General features: G+C 39.5%; 1 long non-coding RNA gene across 5 annotated transcripts in view; it reads right to left on the bottom strand.

Annotated features, from left to right (window-relative positions):
- LOC130708276 (uncharacterized) overlaps positions 1-19,246 on the bottom strand; it is a 162,001-nt gene extending 142,755 nt beyond the window's left edge. For all 5 annotated transcript variants that reach the window (XR_009008456.1, XR_009008458.1, XR_009008457.1 and 2 more), the window contains exon 1: positions 19,025-19,246. This is a non-coding gene — a long non-coding RNA (uncharacterized LOC130708276). The remainder of the gene's footprint in view (positions 1-19,024) is intronic.
- Between the last annotated feature and the right edge of the window lie 2,597 nt (positions 19,247-21,843).

Below are 21,843 nucleotides of genomic sequence, written 5' to 3'. Positions count from 1 at the left end.
ACATACTTCTTATTCCTCCCAATGAGTACAACTAAAAACACTGAATATTGTATATATATATATACACACACACACACATATGAATCCTGGATATTATATACATTATATATACAACAAACATAAGAAAATTCTGAAGATTAGAAAGGAGAAAGAAGACTGTCTAGCGACCATAAGATCCAGGGGGAATGACACAGTGGTGAGTTCCTTGGAGCATCTTTTTGTCATATATCCCAGACCTGTAGCCAAAGAAACTAGCAAACTGAAAACACCAACAGGCACGTAAAAAGAAACTCCAACAAAAGCCTCTCTAGCCCAAGGAAGCAGGAAAGGGGCAGCTTAGCCAGACAGAAGACTTTTAGAAAATAACTTCTCTACTCCATTTTCCTCTACATCAAAGAAAATAAAAAAGCATAGCTCCACCTCAATCACGCCAGTGAAGTCCTGCACCACCACCCTTGTAAGACTATAATAAGTTACCCCAATCCCCTCCCTTCCGTGGTTTGGCCATGGTTTCAGAGATGGCCAAGTAATGAGCCAAGTGTTTCATCTCTGCCGGCTAGTAACAAGCCTACCCCCGCAGTGTCAGTGGAGACCATATGGAGAACGGCAACTCCGAAACTCCCTACACCACCAAGCAATAACAAGGCCCTCCCAACTGTGTGTCAGCAGAGCACACTTTTTTAGAAACTTGTACTTTGATTTCCAACTGGCAGTAGCAAGGCTGATCTTCTCTGGCTAGAGTGGTATCACATAAATCCAGCTACAATAGGTTTAAATAAGATATGTCTCACAATATAATACAAAAATGTCCAGGTATCAAATCAAAAGACACTACTTACACCAAGAAACAGGAAGATCTAAAACAATTTTAAAAAGAAGTCAATAGATGCCAAACCCCAATATGACAAAGTTGTTAGAATTGTCTGACAAAGATTTTAAAGCAGTCATGATTAGAACACTTCAGTAAGGAATTACAGAAACAAATGAAAAAATAGAAAACCTCAGCAAAGAAATGTAGTCTCAGCAAAGAAATAAAATAAAGGAGTGACATCGGCATCATAGTGGAGTGAGATGTTCCCTTTTCCTCTCCACTTCACTCTACAAGTAAAGCACCCACAACTCAGAAAGCGCCTCTGCCCAGAGTACCAGGACACAGGAGAATCCCACGCATCTGCACATCTACAGGTGGGTGTGCTAGAAGACACAAAGGAAGCAGAGCCAGGGAAGCAACGGACAATGCCTGCAATCTCGGCCCCCAGCCGCAACAGCCGAAAGCCCACAGACCCAGAGAACCTGGTAGCATCAGGGAAGGAGGCTCACATACCAGCCTTGTGGCGGCAGCTGTACCCACAGCACAGGCAACCTGGCAGCAGTGGCAGCAGAGCATGGGACCCCATCCCTCCAGCTTCAAAGGCACCCGCAATTCCTGCCGCAGTGAGGCCCAAGAATCGGACACCACCAGACATGGCAGAGGTGCATGATCCCAGACCCTCCTGCACCCCTTCCCTCCCCCAACAGCTGCAGAGCTTGCAAAGCAGGTGCACAGCAGAAACACCATCCTAGTGCCCCAAGCAGCAACGCTTGCAGCAGCAAGACACCAGCAACCCTGGAGGCACAAGCACTGAACACGGGGCACTGGGTGACTAACGAGGCAGTGGAAGGTGGAAAGTGCCGACTCTCAAGTAGAAGCAGAGGCAGCTCAGCTAAGAGAAATCAGAAACTGGTGCTATAGCACCACCTACTGGAAATAAGCGACTGTAATGTCTAACCTGCTGAATCCTTATTTTAAAAAGAAAAAAAAAAATCTTTACCTTCAAATTCACCCCTTCAAATGCACCAGCACGTGAACAAATGATCAAGCGCCACGATGAACCACAGTAACACTGTACTGCCCACACACACAGACACACACAGACACACACATACACCACATACACACAGACACACACACACACACATGCACACACACACAGACACACACACACGCACACACACACCACACACACAGACACACACACACGCACACGCAGACACCACACACAGACACACACACAGACACACGCACACACACCACACACACACACCACACACATGCACAGACACACACAGACACACACACACGCACACACGCACACACACAGACACACACATGCACACACATGCACAGACACACACACACAGACACACACGCACACACGCACAGACACACAGACACACACACATGCGTGCACACACACACAGACGCACACACACGCAGACACCACACACACAGACACACACGCACACACACAGACACACACACACGCACACACGCACAGACACACACACAGACACACACACCACAGACACACAGACACATACACAGACACACAGACACGCACACACCACACACACACATACCACACACACACAACACACACACACACACACACACACAAAGATAATTCTTCAGAAACCGAACTTAAAGTTACAGAATATTACAGTCTAACTTACAGAGAATTCAAAATTGCTGTCATGGAAAAACTCAGAAAGGCAGTTCAGTGAGCTCAGGAATAAAAATTAATGGACAGAAGTGACCAGAAGGAATCCTTTACCAAAGAAATTGAAACTTTAAAAAAGAACTAAAGAGAAAATCTGGAGCTGAAAACTCAATAAACAAGCTGAAGAGTACATTCAAAAACACTGAAAATAAAGCAAACCTCCTGGAAGAGAGAATTAGTGATCTCAAAGATCGGAATCTAGAAATGATGCAAATAGAAGAGGAAAAAGAATTAAGATACTCTTAAAATAAGGAAATCTATGAGAACTATTTGATTCTTTTAGGAAGGGCAATATTAGGGTTATGGTTCCCCAGAAGAAGAAGAGAGGGAGAAAGGAGCAGAGAATTTATTCAAAGAAATAATAACTGACAACTTCCAGAGCCTGGGGAAGGAACCAGATATAGAGGTCCATGAAGCTAAGAGGACACCTTGTTACCTCAGAGAAAAAAGACCTTCTCCAAGACACCTTACATTAAAATTGTCACAAATCAATGACAAAGAAAGAATTTTAAAGGCAGTCAGGGGAGAAAAATGATGGTACCCTACAAAGGAACCCCCATTTGTATATCATCAGATTTCTCAGCAGAAACACTACAGGCCGGGGAGGAGTGGAATAACATTCTCAAAGTGCTGAAAGAAAAACTGGCAGCCACGAATACTCTAGCCAGCAAAGTTATCATTCTGATATGAAGGAGAAATAAAGGCTTTCCCAAACAAACAAAAGCTGAAGGAGTTCATCACCACTAGACATGCTTTACAAGAAATGCTGAAAGGAGCTCTTCTACCAGAATCAAAAATGCAGAAGTACACAAAACTTTGACTGGACACCCCAGCTGTGGCGTCTGACACCAGGAAGTCTAACCTCCTTAGCTGCTTAGCTGGTTTGAAAACCAGTGGGACCCACCAGAGGGCTGTAAGAAACCAATGCTCCACTCTTGAAGAGCACACGCACACACTTGCTTACTCCTGGGAACCAGGCATGGGAAGCAGGTTGGACAGGGGCTGGGGCTCTGGCCAGTTTCCTGTAACCACCACAGTGTGCACCCCAACACACACTGGCTGCCTGCACCAGCCCCTTGCGCTCCAGCACTGCTGTCCACTGGGGCAAAGATACCTCTGCTGGGGAAGGACTGCACACATGGAGGAAGCAGAGCCAGCTCACACATCACCTGCCTCGGGGCAGGATGAAGGCAGCTGTCACCAGGGTACCATGTTACCACGAGGAGGCAGTGGATTGGGAACTGCCTGGAAGCTTCCTGATTGGAAGCTCTGACTGGCTGGCTGGGACAGTCCCATCATGTACCCCAGACCACACCAGGTGACTGCTGGAGCCCTTCATGTCTCTGCTTTCCACTAGGGTGGAAGTTCCCTTGCTGAGGGGAGAGTGCACGCTTATAGGGAAAGAAATTAGTTTGGACCCAAGTCCCAGGGCTTCTGCTACTCACCTTGGGCCCTGACCCTGACCCCAACAGAGTAGTGATGGCCGTTGAGCAGTGGAGAATCCCTGGCTCACACCTGGCTCTGGCCCTAGCCCCTCCATCTCCAGCCCTCCTCCCACCAAGGTGATAGCAGCCAACACACACTGGAAGAAGATGCGATCCATGCTCACTTTAGATCCAGATCTCCCACCAAAGCTACTTGGCACATACAACCACAAGTGCATAGGGATGCTCCCACACAAGGACACCCCTTCAAGCCTGGGGTAGGTAACGGTATCGCCGAATTTCATAGAAACAGAGAAAGTTAGACAAACTGAGAAGGCAGAGGAATTTGTTTCAAATGAAAGAACAAGAAAAAATCCTAATGAGATAGAGATAAATAATTTACCAGACAAAGAGTTCAAAGCATTAATAATAAGAATGCTAACTGAACTTGGGGGGAAAAAATAGATGAATGCAGTGAGAATTTTACCGAGGAACTAGAAAATATTTTAAAAGAACTAGTCAGATCTGAAGAAGAAAATAACTGAATTGAAAAATGCAATAGAAGAAATTAACAGCAGAGTAAGTGACACAGAAGAATGCACAAGTAATCTGAAAGATAGAATAATGGAAATCATCCAATCAGAACAGAAAAAAAAAAAAACCAAAAAACCAAGTTTCTTAAAACAAGGATAGTTCAAGGGACTAACATTAACATACATAGTACTAACATTCACACTATAGGGGTCCTAGCAGAGGAAGAGAGAGAAAAGGGTAGTAAATGTATTTGATGAACTTATGGCTGAAAACCACCTGAAGGTGAAAAAGAAAACAGATTTCCAGGTCCAGGAAGCACAGAGAGACCCAAACAAGTAGAACCCAAAGAAACCCACTCTAAGACAAACTATAATTAAAATGGCATGATTTAAAGATAAAGAGAGAATTATAAAGGCAGCAAGACAAAAACAAAGACTCGCATACAAGGGAACTCTCATAAGGTTATTAGGTGATTTTTGAGCAGAAACTTTGCAGGTCAGAAAGAAGTGACATGATAAATTTAAAGTTCTGAAAAGGAAAAAATCCTGAAACCTTGGGTACTCTCCCCAGCAAGGTTATCACTTAGCATTGAAGGAGAGATAAAGAACTTCTCAGACAAACAAAAGCTAAAAGAGTTCATCAATACTAAGCTGATGCTAAAGGAAGTGTTAAAGGGTCTTCTCTAAGTGGAAAAGTAAAGGCTACAACAGGAAGTAAAGAACTTATAGGAAAGGAGAAATCCCACTAGTAAAGGCAAATATAGAGTAAAGGTTGTGGACCAACCACTAAAATAAGCCAGAACAAAGATTAAAAGACAAAAATTGTATAACCACTACTATAACCACAATAGACAGTTAAGGGATAGATATGAAAATGCAAAATATGACATCAAAAACACAAAACATGAGGGAAGGAGGTAAAAGTAGTTTTTTCAGAATGTGTCTGAATTTAAATGACTAACAGTGTAAAAGAAGTAGATAGTTATAGATCAACATATGTGAACCCCATGGTAACCACAAACAAAAAACCTACAATAGATACATAACAACTAGACAGAAAGGAACACAAACATACCACTAAAGAAAATCATCATACCACAAGGGATTCCCACAAGGGAAATCATACGTATATGATTTCACTCAAATATGTAATATACATAAATAAATAACCAAACCAAACTAAAACAAACAGATACAGAGAACATAGTGGTGGTTACCAGAGGGGAAGAGAGGTGAGGGGAGGGCAAAAAGGGGAAACAAGGTCAACTGCATAGTGAGGGATGACAACTAAAATTTCAGTGGTGAGAACACTGTAGTATAAATAGAAGTTGAAATATAATGTTGTGCACATGAAACATAAACCAACATTACTTACCTCAATAAAAATAATAATAAACATATAGATAAGGAAAATCGAATGGAAATTTTTGAATGAAAAATACAATAACCTAAATGAAAAGCTCAGTAGATGGGATCAGAAAAAGAATAGAGGAAAATGGGGAAAGAATAAGTGAACTAGAAAAGAAAACAATACAATCTGAACAACAAAGATTAAATAGACTAAAAACAAGAACTGAACAAAAGATTAAGATATGTGTTATCAGAGCCTGGGACAGAGAGGAGAAAGAAGGTAGGACTAAAAATATACTCCAGGAAATAATAGCTGAAAACGTTCCAAATTTGGCAAAAATCATAAAAATACAGACTCAAGAGTCTGCTCAAACCTCATACAGGATAAGGCCAAAAAATTTTATGCCAAACATCATAATTAAACTTTTGAAGGCATTGAGAAAGAAATGACAACTCTATGTAAAAAGCAATTCAAATGATAGTGGATTTATCATGAGAAACCATGGAGGCCTGAAAGAAGTGACACAATACTTTTCAAATGCTGAAATAAATAGCTATCAACACAGAATCACATACCAAGCAAAAATATCTTTCATCAATGTAAGAGGAATTAAGCCATTTTCTAATGTGTTGTATTTCCAGCAGTCCTATCCTAAAAGAATGGCTAAAGGAGGTTCTCTCAGCAGAAAGGAAAAATAAAAAAGGAAAGAACATTGCAATATCAAGAAAGAAGAAAGAATCCAGCAAGCAGAAATGTGAGTAAATACGATAGGCCTTTTTTCCTCCTCTAGAATATTCTGAATCATGTTTGACAGTTAATGCAAAAATTATAATACTGTGTTTCTAAATATAGAGAGTCATATCTAAAAATGATAATACTGGTGTTGCAGTCAAATGGCAGTGTGGGAAGACATGGAGTTCACATCTCCCACAACTAGGGCACCTGCCAGACACTGGTGGGGGACCTCAACACCCAAGGAGACAGGAGGAACCCCTGAGCGACCGAGTAGGATGTGGGGAGAGTGTGGGGAAAGGAGAAGTGGAGGCCAGACAGGACCAGCGCCCGTGAGGGGTGTCTGGGAGGGAGGAAGGTTTCCCATGTCTGGAGGGACCTCAAAGGATCCTTTGATCTGGGGCTCAAAGGATCAGGGGGGAACACGCATAGTGTTTCCCTTGCCAAATCGGCCCTGAGAAGCCTGCAGGGCTCCTGGGCCGAACCCCTGCCCTCCAGGTCCCCCTCTGGGATACATTGGTCTTAGCAACATAGGAGGGATGGGGAGAAGAAGAGAGGCCAAAGAGGAGGGACCCTCTGGGATCAGAGGCTCGGGGGGAACACACCTAGTGTTTCCCCCACCCACTCAGGCCCTGTGAGCCAGCTGGGGTCCTGGACCAGGTCCTCCAACCTCCAAGGCCAGAGGCACACCTGGGCCACTCCTGCTGTGTTAAGCCTAAGCCCCACCTCCACCTCCCCCAGGGCCTTTTCTGACCCTGTGGGAACTAAGCATAGGCCCCGCCCACTGCTTAAGCCCCACCCCTGTCTAAAGCCCCACCCCCCCACAGCCAAGGCTTTTTCTGGCTTTTTTTGTTGCTCTCTCTCTTTTTTTTTCCGCCTCTTTTTTACTATTGTGGTTCTGTTTTACCTTCTGGTTGTTGTTTCATCTATACTTTTATTTCTTTATTCTTTTCTAATATATCTGTTAGCGGTCTAATTTTATTTTATTTTTTACTCTTTGTTAGTGTTCAACTCCTTTTTTGTTGTTTGTTTGTTTGTTTTTTGCCACCCCATGTGGCTTGCAGGATCTTGGTTCATGAACCAGGGGTTGGACTGGAGCTCCTCCAGTGGTACCTTCAAGTCCAAACCACTGGAGTAACAGAGAACCTCAGACCCCAGGGAATATTCATTGGAGTGAGGTCTCCCAGAGGTCCTCACCATGGCACCAAGAGCGAGTTCTACCCAAAAGACTACAAACTCCAGTGCTGGAAGCCTTAGGCCAAACAACCAGTACGACAGGAACACAAATTCACCCATAAAAATAAAAAATGAGGTGACAAAAAAATATGTCACAGATGAAAGAGCAAGGTAAAAACCTACAAGACCAAATAAATGAAGAGGAAATAGGCAATCTACCTAAAAAAAGAATTCAGAATTATGATAGTAAAGATGATCCAGAATTTTGGAAATAGAATGGAGGCAAAGATCTAGAAAAACTAAAGAACAAACAAACAGAGATGAACAACACAGTAACTGAAATGAAAAATACAGTAGAAGGAATCAATAACAGAATAACTGAGGCAGAAGAATGAATAATTGAGCTGGAAGACAGAATGGTGGAAATAACTGCTGAGGAGCAAAATAAAGAAAAAAGAATGAAAATAATTGAAGACAATTGTAGAGACCTACAGAACAACAATAAACACACCAACATTTGAATTATAGGGGTCCCAGAAGAACAAGAGAAAAAGATAGGGTCTGAGAAGATATTTGAAGAGATTATAGTGGAAAACTTCCCTAACTTGGGAAAAGAAATAGTCACCCAAGTCCAGGAAATGCAGAGAGTCCCATGCAGGATAAACCCAAAGAGAAACACACTGAGACACACACTAATCAAACTAACAAAAATTAAATTCAAAGAAAATATTTTAAAGCAGCAAGAGAAAACCAAAAATAACATACAAAGGAATCCCCATAAGGTTAACAGCTGATTTTCAGCAGAAACTCTACACACCAGAAGGGAGTGGCAGGAACTTAAAGTGATGAAAGAGAAAAACCTGCAACCATGATTACTCTACCCAACAAGGATCTCATTCAGATTCGATGGAGAAATCAAAAGCTTTTCACAAGCAAAAGCTAAGAGAATTCAGCACCACCAAACCAGCTTTAAAACAAAAGCTAAAGGAACTTCTATAGGTAGGAAACACAAGAGAAGAAAAAGACCCACAAAAACAAACCCAAAGCAATTAAGAAAATGGTAATAGGAACATACATATCGATAATAACCTTGAATGTAAATGGATTAAATGCTCCAAACAAAAGACATAGGCTGGCTGAATGGATACAAAAACAAGACCCATATATATGCTGTCTACAAGAGACCCACTTCAAACCTAGGAACACATACAGACTGAAAGTGAAAGGATGGAAAAAGATATTCCATGCAAATGGAAATCAAAAGCTGGAGTAGCAATACTCATAGCAGATAAAATAGACTTTAAAATAAAGAATGTTACAAGAGACAAGGAAGGACACTACATAATGATCAAGGGATCAATCCAAGAAGAAGATATAGCAATTATAAATATATATGCACCCAACATAGGAGCACCTCAATACTTAAGGCAACTGCTAACAGCTCTAAAAGAGGAAATCGACAGTAACACAATAATAGTGGGGGACTTTAACACCTCACTTACACCAATGGACAGATCATCCAAACAGAAAATTAATAAGGAAACACAAGCTTTAAATGACACAATAGACCAGATAGATCTAATTGATATTTATAGGACATTCCATCCAAAAACCACAGATTACACTTTCTTCTCAAGTGTGCACGGAACATTCTCCAGGATACATCACATCTTGGGTTACAAATCAAGCCTCAGTAAATTTAAGAAAATTGAAATCATATCAAGCATCTTTTCTGACCACAATACTATGAGATTAGAAATCAGTTACAGGGGAAAAAACGTAAAAAGCACAAACACATGGAGGCTAAACAATACGTTACTAAATAACCAAGAGATCACTGAAGAAATCAAAGAGGAAATAAACAAATACCTAGAGACAAATGACAATGAAAACACGATGATCCAAAACCTATGGGATGCAGCAAAAGCAGTTCTAAGAGGGAAGTTTATAGCTATACAAGCCTACCTCAAGAAACAAGAAAAATCTCAAATAAACAATCTAACCTTACACCTAAAGGAACTAGCGAAAGAAGAACAAATGAAACCCAAAGTCAGCAGAAGGAAAGAAATCATAAAGATCAGAGCAGAAAAAAATGAAATAGAAACAAAGAAAACAATAGCAAAGACCAATAAAACTAAAAGCTGGTTCTTTGAGAAGATAAACAAAATTGATAAACCATTAGCCAGACTCATCAGGAAAAACAGGGAGAGGAGTCATCAATAAAATTAGAAATAAAAAAGGAGAAATCACAACTGACACTGCAGAAATATAAATGATTATAAGAGACTACTACAAACAACTATATGCCAATAAAAGGGACAAACACGAAGAAATGGACAAGTTCTTGGAAAGGTACAATTTTCCAAGACTGAAAGAGAAGAATTAGAAAATATGAACAGAGCTATCATAAGTAATGAAGTTGAAACTGTAATTAAAAACTTTCCAACAAACGAAAGTCCAGGACCAGATGGTTTCACAGGCGAATTCTATCAAACATGTAGAGAGGAAATAACACCCATCTTTCTCAAAGTCTTCCAAAAAATTGCAGAGAGAGGAACACTCCCAAATTTGTTCTATGAAGTCACCATCACCCTGATACCAAAACCAGACAAAGATATCACAAAGAAAGAAAATTACAGACCAATATCACTGATGAACATAGATGCAAAAATCCTGAACAAAATACTAGCAAATAGAATCCAACAACACATTTAAAGGATCATACAACTTGATCAAGTGGGATTTATCCCAGGAATGAAAGAATTCTTCAATATACACAAATCAATCAATGTGATACACCATATTAACAAATTAAGGAATAAAAGCCATGTGATCATCTCAGTAGATGCAGAAAAAGCTTTTGACAAAATTCAACACCAATTTATGATAAAAACTCTCAAGAAAATGGGCATACAGGGAACCTACCTCAACGTAATAAAGCCCACATATGGCAAACCCACGGCTAACATCATACACAATGGTGAAAAAGTGAAAGCATTTCCACTAAAATCAGGAGCAAGAAAAGAGTGTCCACTCTCACCACTATTATTCAACATAGTTTTTGAAGTCCAAGCCACATCAATCAGGGAAGAAAAAGAAATAAAAGGAATACAAACTGGAAAAGAAGTAAAATTGTCACTGTTTGCAGATGACATGATACTATACATAGAAAATCCTAAAGATGCCACCAGAAAACTATTAGAACTAATCAGTGAATTTGTTAAGGTTGCAGGATACAAAATTAATGAACAGAAATCTCTGGCATTCCTATACACTAACAACAAAAGGGCAGAAAGAGAAATTAAGGAAACAATCCCATTTACCTTTGCAACAAAAAGAATAAAATACCTAAGAATGAACCTACCTAAGGAGGCAAAAGACGTGTACTCAGAAAACTATAAAACACTGATGAAAGAAATGAAAGATGATATAAACAGATGGACAAATATACTGTGTTCTTGGATTGGAAGAATCTATATTGTGAAAAAGACTATACTACCCAAAGCAATCTACAGGTTCAATGCAATCCCTATCAAACTACCAGTGGCATTCTTCACAGAATTAGAACAAAAAGTTTTACAATTTGTATGGAAACACAAAAGACCCTGAATAGCCAAAGCAATCTTGAGAAAGAAAAACGGAGCTGGAGGAATCAGGCTCCCTGACTTCAGACTATACTACAAAGCTACAGTAATCAAGAGAGTATGGTACTGGCAAAAAAACAGAATATAGATCAATGGTACAGGATAGAAAGCTCAGAAGTAAACCCACACACACATGGTCACCTAATCTATGACAAAGGAGGCAAAAACATACAATGGAGAAAAGACAGCCTCTTCAACAAGTGGTGCTGGGAAAACTGGACAGCTACATGTAAAAGAATCAAATTAGAACACTCCCTAACACCGTACACAAAAATAAACTCCAGATGGATCAAAGACCTAAATGTAAGACCAGACACTATAAAACTCTTAGAGGAAAACATAAGAAAAACACTCTTTGATATAAACCACAGCAAGATCTTTTTTGACCCACCCCCTAGAGTAATGGAAATAAAAACAAAAATAAACAAATGGGACCTAATTAAACTTAAAAGCTTTTGCACAGCAAAGGAAACCATAAACAAGACCAAAAGACAGCCCTCAGAATGGGAGAAAATATTTGCAAATGAAGCAACTGACAAAGGATTAATCTCCAAAATATACAAACAGCCCATGGAGCTCAATATCAAAAAAAAACAACCCAATTAAAAAATGGACAGAAGACCTAAATAGACATTTCACCAAAGAAGACATACAGATGACGAAGAGGCACATGAAAAGATGCTCAGCATCACTAATCATTAGAGAAATGCAAATCAAAACTACAATGAAGTATCACCTCACATCAGTCAGAATGGCCATCATCAAAAAAATCTACAAACAATAAATGCTGGAGAGGGTGAGGAGAAAAGGGAAATCTTTTGCACTGTTGGTGGGAATGTAAATTGATACAGCCACTGTGGAGAACAGTATGTAGGTTCCTTAAAAAACTAAAAATAGAACTACCATATGACCCAGCAATCCCACTGCTGGGCATATACCCTAAGAAAACCATAATTCAAAAGGACACATGTACCCCAATGTTCATTGCAGCACTATTTACAATAGCCAGGACATGAAACAACCTAAATGTCCAATGTTAGATGAATGGATAAAGAAGATGTAGTACATATATACAATGGACTATTACTCAGCCATAAAAAGGAACGAAATTTGGTCATTTGTAGAGATGTGGATGGACCTAGAGTCTGTCATACAGAGTGAAGTAAGCCAGAAAGAGAAAAACAAGTAGCATATATTAATGCATATATGTGGGAAAATGTTACAGATGAACCTATTTGTAGGGCAGGAATAGAGGTGTAGACGTAGAGAATGGACATGTGGACACAGGCAGGTGGGGGAGGGTGGGACGAATTGGGAGATTAGGTTTGACATAAATATACTACCATGTGTAAAATAGATAGCTAGTGGGAACCTGCTGTATAGCACAGGGAGCTCAGCTCAGTGCTCTGTGATGACCTAGGTGGGTGGGATCAGAGGGTGGGAGGGAGTTCCAAGAGGGAGGGGATATAGGTATACATAAAGCTGATTCACTTCATTGTACAGTAGAAAGTAACACAACATTGTAAAGCAATTTTACTCCAATAAAAAAATAAATAAAATTGATATTTTGTTAAATGGATGGTAAAGAGATGTAGAGGATGGCAAAGTTTCTATACTTCACTTGAACAGGTAAAATGTTAACACCAGTAGACTTATAATATATATTCATATATAATGTAATTCCAAGAGAAACCACTTTTAAAAAAGCTAAATATATACATCAAAAACCCCACAGATAAATCAAAATGGATTCCTAAAACTGTTAAGTAACCTACAAGAAGGCAGGAAAAAAGAAAACAAGAGAAAAAAAAATTACTGAGTACAAAAGAAAACAAAAAATAAAAATGGCAGATTAAAGCTTTAATTCCTCAATAATTTCATTAAATGTAAATAGTCTAAATACACAAATTAAAAACCAGATATTGGCATAGTGAATTAAAAACCTGAAACTCACTTCAAATATAATGATACACATAGATTAAAAGTAAAGAAATCAAATGATAAATATATAGGAAATGCAAATATTTTTAGTCAGGTGAAAGCAAGAATATATTGTGAACATATTAATATCAGATAAAGTTGACTTCAGAGCAAAGAAAATACCAGGGACAGAGAGTGACATTATATACTTTGATATACATTATATATCGAAGGGTCAGTTCTCCAAGAAGATACAAGTATCCTAAATGTGTGTGCACCAAACAACAGATAAAAAACATGTGAAGCAAAGTTTATAGAATTAAAAGAAGAAATGGACAAATCCACAATTACAGTTGGAGACTTTAACATTCCTTTTTTTAACAATTGATAGGACACCAGACAGAAAATCATCATGAGTATAAAATGAAGACACAATCAGTCAACGGGATCCAATTGACATTTACACAACACTTCACTCAACAATGGCAGAATACTTTTTCAAACGTCCATGGGACATATACCAAGAGAGACCACATCCTGGGCCATAAAAAATTCTCAGCTAATTAAAAAGAAATTATATATTGTATATTTTCTGATCAAAATGGAATCAAACTAGAAATAAATAATAGAAAAATAACAGGAAAATTTCCAAACACTTGAAGATTAAACAACACACTTCTAAATAATCTGTTGGCTAAAGAGGATATCACAAGGGAAATAAAAAAGTACATTGATGAATAAAAATTCAGCATATGAAAATTTGTGAGAGTCAGCTAAAGCACTACCAAGAGAGAGATTTATAACACTAAATGCTTGTATTATCAAGAGGAATGTCTCAAATCAAAAATTATTCTCCATTTGAGATACCAGTTGTATGTATGTTAAAATGTTTGATGTTGTCCCACAACTCTTAGGTGGCCTGATATTTTTCTCTCACTTTTATTTTTCTTTTGTGATTCAGTTTGTGTTTCTATTGACCTATATTTAAGTTAACTAGTTTATTCCTCAGCTATAAGAATAAGTCCTGTAGACTTATTCCTGTCAAGTCTACAGGTGAGCCTATCAAAACTATTCTTTATCTCTGTTATTGTTTTTAAAAATTATTTCCAGCATTTATATTCATTTCTTTCTTACAGTTCTCATCTCCCTGCTGAAATCCCCCACGTGTTAAATCCTATTGTCCACTTCCTTCACTAGAGATTTTAACATATGAATCATAGTTATGTCAAAATCCCTGTCTGATAGTTTCAACATCTGGGCTGTATCATTCAACATCTAGTTCTATTGATTATTTTGTCTCTTGACCAGCAGATTGTTGTGGATTTTTTGTTTTGTTTTGTTTTTTGCTTTTTGTGCATCTCATAATTTTTCACTGCATTCCATACATCTTGTGTAGACTAGTAGAGACTCAGGTAAATGGTATTTATGCTTGGAAATGTGCATGCCTCTTCTTCTGCTAGGCTATTAATGTGGAAGGATGAGAGGAGTGAGTCAATCTAGTCAGGGGTTAAGCTAAATTTGATTTGTTATTGTTATGGTAACTTTCACTATGGCTTGCTTCAACTTCCTTTAGCATGTGCTTTCAGGCAGGGATGGACCAGCATTTCCAGTGGGTTTTTGATTCGTTTGTTTATGCTACGTCTCAACTTCCGGTCTTCCCTGTGCACCTGCACTACACAGGAGCTATTTCTTTGCTCCTTTTTCATAAGCCACTGTGATTGCTCACCACCCAGGGGCAGGGGGAGACAAGGTGTTTCTCTGTGGCCTTGGTCCAGCTTCATTCTTAGGCAAGCCCTGGCCCTAGGCCTCTGGAGTGGGGGGCTTTGTTAATGGTCATGCTCTTTTTCCCCATTGCAGCCATACTGTGCCTTGAATATTTGGTGGGCTTTGTTGGCAAGAGAGTTTCCCACTCATTGACCAAGGATAGGGGAACATAATTGTGTTAGTGTAGGGTCCTAGCCCCAGGATTTTTCCTGCCTTTCCACCTTTTCCCCAGCTGCAACTGGTCTTCATATGTTCTTTGGGGACAACGACATTTGTTTTCCTTTCCCTATCATTGTAAATATTTTGTACCACTTGAGAGAACTTTCTAGGAGGAGCTTCATGTTTTTCCCAGAGACACTGTTACTGTGGAAGACTCCCATCTCTGACTCCTTGCTCCTAATTTTCCTCATGAGCACCCACTGGAGGTCTGTGAATAAGAACCTGCGAATGCAGACTCTTCTTGTGTCTATGACGCCCAAGGTTCCAATACTCTCACTTGGCCTTAAGAAATTCATTAAGAAGCTTAGCTGAACAGCATCCATCATCTCTCCCCCCATGACCTGCCACATCAGTCACTGCTTGCACCTCATTTCTCCTTGGAGCAGACTGCCTGGCTTTGGATTTACAGTTGGGTTCCCTTTGACATCAGCTCTCTGATGATCTCAAGTTATGACTTTGTAATTTACCTGACTTCTTCTTATTTTTAGGTTGGAAAAACTCTCTTCAACTTTTTGCATCCTAGGCAAAAAGTAAAAGCCTCAAAGTTTTCCATTTATAATTAACATATATTGAATTTGTCACTAATCACATAATTCCTTCCATAGCACCTCATGTTTTCCTGGTTTTCTGAATGATTTTGTCCTTTCAAATATAATCTTTCTGCAAACTTCTCTTAAGTCAACACATCTCAACTGTTGGTTTTTTAAAACTGAAATTTCAATATTTTACGTGCAATGAGGTTATTTTAACCATTTCTCTTTCCTTCAGTTGTTTTGGAATTTAAGTTCTTAATTTAACTAAAATTGAGAAATTTAATAAAAATTTAAATATATTCACACTTAACTTTGAGGTTTTATTTCTTAAACATATAAAGTTAAAACTGTTATATCATTTGAGGAATTAACAAAAGAATAATCAATATTTTAAAGTTTTAAAAGCTGTAAGATTATATTCAAAGGCATATGAATAAAATCACTGGCAGTTTATTATGATCATATACAAAATAGCAGATTTTTGGTTAGAAAAATAAGATAAATTAAGGGGGATTTTTAATACAGGCATACCTCATTTTACTATACTTTGCAGATATTGTATTTTTTACAAATTGAAGGTTTGTGGCAACCCTGAGTCTAACAAGTGTATCAGTGCCATTTATTTATTTTTTATTTTTATTGAAGTGTAGTTGATTTACAATGTCATATTAGTTTCAGGTGTACAGCATAGTGGTTCATATATATATATTCTGAAAAACAGTATATACATATATATATATTCTTTCTCAGATTCTTTTTCCCTTATAAGTTATTACAAAATATTGGGTATAGATTCCTGTGCTATACAGTAGGTCCTTGTTTTTTACCTATTAATATTTTATATATAGTAATGTGTATATGTTAATTCCATCCTCCTAATTTATCTTTTCCCCCACTTCCCCTTTGGTAACCCTAAGTTTGTTTTCTGTGTTTGTGGGTCTATTTCTGTTTTGTAAATAAGTTCATTTGTAGCATTTATTTACATTCCATATATAAGTGATATCGTGTGGTATTTGTCTTTCTCTGTCTGACTTACGTCACCTTGTATGATAATCTCTAGGTCCATCCACGTTGCTGCAAATGGCATTATTTCATTCTTGTTTATGTCTGACTCTGTTATTTTTCAACAGCATTTGCTCATTTCGTGTTTCTGTGTCACATTTTGGTAATTCTTGCAATATTTAAACCTCTTTCTTTATGATTATATTTGTTATGATGGTCTATGATCAGTGATCTTTTGATGTTACTATTATAATTTTTGGCAGCACCACCAACTGTACCCGTATTAAACAGCAAAAAATTGATAAATGTCGTGTGTGTTCTGACTGCTCCACAGATGAGCAATTCCTCTTTCTTCCTCTCCTTAGGCCTTCCTATTCCCTGAGACACAAAAATATTGAAATTAGGCCAATTAATGAACCTACAATGGCCTCTAAGTGTTCAAGTGAAAGAAAGAGTCACACATGTCTCCCTTTGAATCAAAAGCTAGGGATGATTAAGCTTAGTGGGGAAGGCAGGTCAAAAGCCAAAACCGGCTGAAAGCTAGGCCTCTCGTGCCAAACAATTAGCCAGGTTGTGAGTGCAAAGGGAAAGTTTTTGAAGGAAATTAGAAGTGCTACTCCAGTGAACACGTGAATAATAAGAAAGTGAAACAGCCTTATTGTTGATATGCGGAAAGTTTTAGTAGTTTGGATAGAAGATCAAACCAGCCACAACATTTCCTTAAGCCAAAGCCTAATCCAGAACAAAGTTCTAACTCTCTTCAATTCTCTGAAGGCCAAGAGAGGTGAGGAAGCTACAGAAGAAAAGTTTGAAGCTAGCAGAGGTTGGTTCATGAAATTCAAGGAAAGAAGCCATCTCTATAACATAAAAGTACAAAGTGAAGCCGCAATTGCTGATGTAGAAGCTGCAGCAAATTATCCAGAAGATCTAGCTCAGATCATTAATGAAGGAGACTACACTAAACAACAGATTTTCAAGCAGACAAAGCAGCCTTATGATGGAAGAAGATGCCACCTAGGACTTTCATAGCTTTAGAGGAGAAGTCAATGGCTGGCTTCAAAAGACAGGCCCACTCTCTTGTTAGGGGCCAATGCAGCTGATGATTTAAGTTGAAGCCAATGCTCATTTAACGTTTTGAAAATCCTAAGGCCCTTGAGAATTATGCTAAATCTACTCGGCACTGTGCTGTATAAGTGGAACAACAAAGCCTGGATGACTACACATCCGTTTACAACATGCTTTACTGAATATTTTAAGGCCACTGTTAAGACCTAATGCTTGCAAAAAAAAAAAAGATTCAAAATATTACTGCTCATTGACAATGCCATCTGTAGCCTATGGATCAAGGTTTAATTTCAACTTCAAAGTCTTATTATTTAAGAAATACAGTTTGCAAGGCTATAGTTGCCATAGACAATGATTCCTCTGATAGGTCTGGGCAAAGTAAATTGAAAATCTTCTGGAAAGGATTCAACATTCTAGACACCATTAAGAATATTTGTGAAAAAGGGGGTCTGGGCAAAGTAAATTGAAAATCTTCTGGAAAGGATTCAACATTCTAGACACCATTAAGAATATTTGTGAAACAGGGGGTCTGGGCAAGATGGCGGAAGAGTAAGACGCGGAAATCACCTTCCTTCCCACAGATAAATCAGAAATACATCTACACGTGGAACTGCTCCTACAGAACACCCACTGAACGCTGGCAGAGGACCTCAGACCTCCCAAAAGGCAAGAAACTCCCCCCGTACTTGGGTAGGGCAAAAGAAAAAAGAAACAACAGACACAAAATAGGGACGGGGCCTGCACCAGCGGGAGGGAGCCGTGAAGGAGGAAAGGCGTCCACACACTAGGAGCCCCTTCGCGGGCGGAGACTGCGGGTGGCGGAGGGGGGAGATTCGGAGCCACGGAGGAGAGCGCAGCCACAGGGGTGCGGAGGGCAAAGCGGAGAGGTTCCCGCACGGAGGCTCGGCGCCGAGCAGCACTCACCAGCCCGCGAGGCTTGTCTGCTCCCCCGCCAGGGCGGGCGGGGCTGGAGCTGAGGCTCGGGCTGCGGTCGGATCGCAGGGAGAGGACTGGGGTTGGCGGCGTGAACACAGCCTGAAGGGGCTAGTGCGCCACGGCGAGCCGGGAGGGAGTCCGGGAAAAGTCTGCAGCTGCCGAAGAGGCAAGAGACTTTTTCTTACCTCTTTGTTTCCTGGTGCGCGAGGAGAGGGGATTCAGAGCGCTGCCTAAACGAGCTCCAGAGACAGGCGCGAGCCGCGGCCATCAGCGTGGACCCCAGAGACGGGCATGAGACTCTAAGGCTGCTGCTGCCACCACCAAGAAGCCTGTGTGCGAGCACAGGTCACTCTCCACACCGCCCCTCCCGGGAGCCGGTGCAGCCCGCCACCGCCAGGCTCCCGTGATCCGGGGACAACATCCCCGGGAGAACGCACGGCGCGCCTCGGGCTGCTGCAACGTCATGACGCCTCTGACGCCGCAGGCTCGCCCCGCCTCCTCCGTACCGCTCCCTCCCCCCTGCCTGAGTGAGCCAGAGCCCCCAAGCACCTGCTCCTTTAACCCCATCCTGTGTGAGCGCAGAACAGATGCCCTCAGGCGACCTACATGCAGAGGTGGGACCACATCCAAAGCTGAACCCCGGGAGCTGTGCGAACAAAGAAGAGAAAGGGAAATCTCTCCCAGCAGCCTCAGGAGCAGCACATTAAATCCCCACAATAAACTTGATGTACCTGCATCTGTGGAATACCTGAATAGACAATGAATCATCCCAAATTAAGGAGGTGGACTTTGGGAGCAGGATATATTAATTTTTCCCCTTTTCCTTTTTTTGTGAGTGTATATGTATACGCTTCTGGGTGAGATATAGTCTGTATAGTTTTGCTTTAACCATTATTCCTAGGGTTAGGTCCGTCCGTTTTTGTTTTTTGTTTTTTTTAATTAAAAAAGCTTTTTTCCTAATGAATGTTTTATTAATAATTTTTTCCTTATTTTCTATTTTTAAAAATTAAAAAAAATTTTTAATAAGTTTTTTCGTATTTTTTATTTTAAAAAATTAAAATTTTTTTCTTAATAAATTTTTTTCTTAATAATTTTTTCCTTATTTTTTATTATAAAAAATTAATAAATCTACTTTTAAAAATTAAAAAAAAATTTCTTAATAAATTTATTCTTAATAATTATTTTTCTTATTTTTTATTATAATAGCTTTATTTTATTTTATTTTATCCTCTTTCATTCTTTCTTTTTATTTTTTCTCCCTTTTATTCTGAGCCGTGTGGATGAAAGGCTCTTGGTGCTCCAGCCAGGCATCAGGGCTGTGCCTCTGAGGTGGGAGAGCCAACTTCAGGACACTGGTCCACAAGAGACCTCCCAGCTCCACATAATACCAAATGGCGAAAATCTCTCAGACATCTCCATCTCAACCTCAAGACCCAGCTTCACTCAACGACCAAGGGGGGTTTATTCCAGGAATGCAAGGATTCTTCAATATACGCAAATCAATCAACGTGATACACCATATTAACAAATTGAAGGAGAAAAACCATATGATCATCTCAATAGATGCAGAGAAAGCTTTCGACAAAATTCAACACCCATTTATGATAAAAGCCCTGCAGAAAGTAGGCATAGAGGGAACTTTCCTCAACATAATAAAGGCCATATATGACAAACCCACAGCCAACATCGTTCTCGATGGTGAAAAACTGAAACCATTTCCACTAAGATCAGGAACAAGACAAGGTTGCCCACTCTCACCACTATTATTCAACATAGTTTTGGAAGTGTTAGCCACAGCAATCAGAGAAGACAAAGAAATAAAAGGAATCCAAATCGGAAAAGAAGAAGTAAAGCTGTCACTATTTGCAGATGACATGATACTATACATAGAGAATCCTAAAGATGCTACCAGAAAACTACTAGAGCTAATCAATGAATTTGGTAAAGTAGCAGGATACAAAATTAATGCACAGAAATCTCTGGCATTCCTATATACTAATGATGAAAAATCTGAAAGTGAAATTAAGAAAACACTCCCGTTTGCCATTGCAACAAAAAGAATAAAATATCTAGGAATAAACCTACCTGAGGAGACAAAAGACCTGTATGCAGAAAATTATAGGACACTGATGAAAGAAATTAAAGATGATACAAATAGATGGAGAGATATACCATGTTCTTAGATTGGAAGAATCAACATTGTGAAAATGACTCTACTACCCAAAGCAATCTACAGATTCAATGCAATCCCTATCAAACTACCACTGGCATTTTTCACAGAACTAGAACAAAAAATTTCACAATTTGTATGGAAAAACAAAAGACCCCGAATAGCCAAAGCAATCTTGAGAACGAAAAGTGGAGCTGGAGGAATCAGGCTCCCTGACTTCAGACTATATTACAAAGCTACAGTAATCAAGACAGTTTGGTACTGGCACAAAAACAGAAATATAGATCAATGGAACAGGACAGAAAGCCCAGAGATAAACCCACACACATATGGTCACCTTATCTTCGATAAAGGAGGCAAGGATATACAGTGGAGAAAAGACAGCCTCTTCAATAAGTGGTGCTGGGAAAACTGGACAGCTACCTGTAAAAGTATGAAATTAGAACACTCCCTGACACCATGCACAAAAATGAACTCAAAATGGATTAAAGACCTAAGTGTAAGGCCAGACACTCTCTCTCTACATCAAACTCTTAGAGGAAAACATAGGCAGAACACTCTATGACATAAATCACAGCAAGATCCTTTTTGACCCAGCTCCTAGAGAAATGGAAATAAAAACACAAATAAACAAATGGGACCTAATGAAACTTAAAAGCTTTTGCACAGCAAAGGAATCCATAAACAAGACCAAAAGACAACCATCAGAATGGGAGAAAATATTTGCAAATGAAGCAACTGACAAAGGATTAATCTCCAAGATTTACAAGCAGCTCATGAAGCTCAATACCAAAAAAACAAACAACCCAATCCAAAAATGGGCAGAAGACCTAA

The sequence above is a fragment of the Balaenoptera acutorostrata genome, chromosome 5, assembly GCF_949987535.1.
Source record: "Balaenoptera acutorostrata chromosome 5, mBalAcu1.1, whole genome shotgun sequence".
Classification (NCBI taxonomy): domain Eukaryota; kingdom Metazoa; phylum Chordata; class Mammalia; order Artiodactyla; family Balaenopteridae; genus Balaenoptera; species Balaenoptera acutorostrata.
Note: the sequence above shows the minus strand (reverse complement) of the source record. Positions and strands in the feature narration are given on the sequence as shown.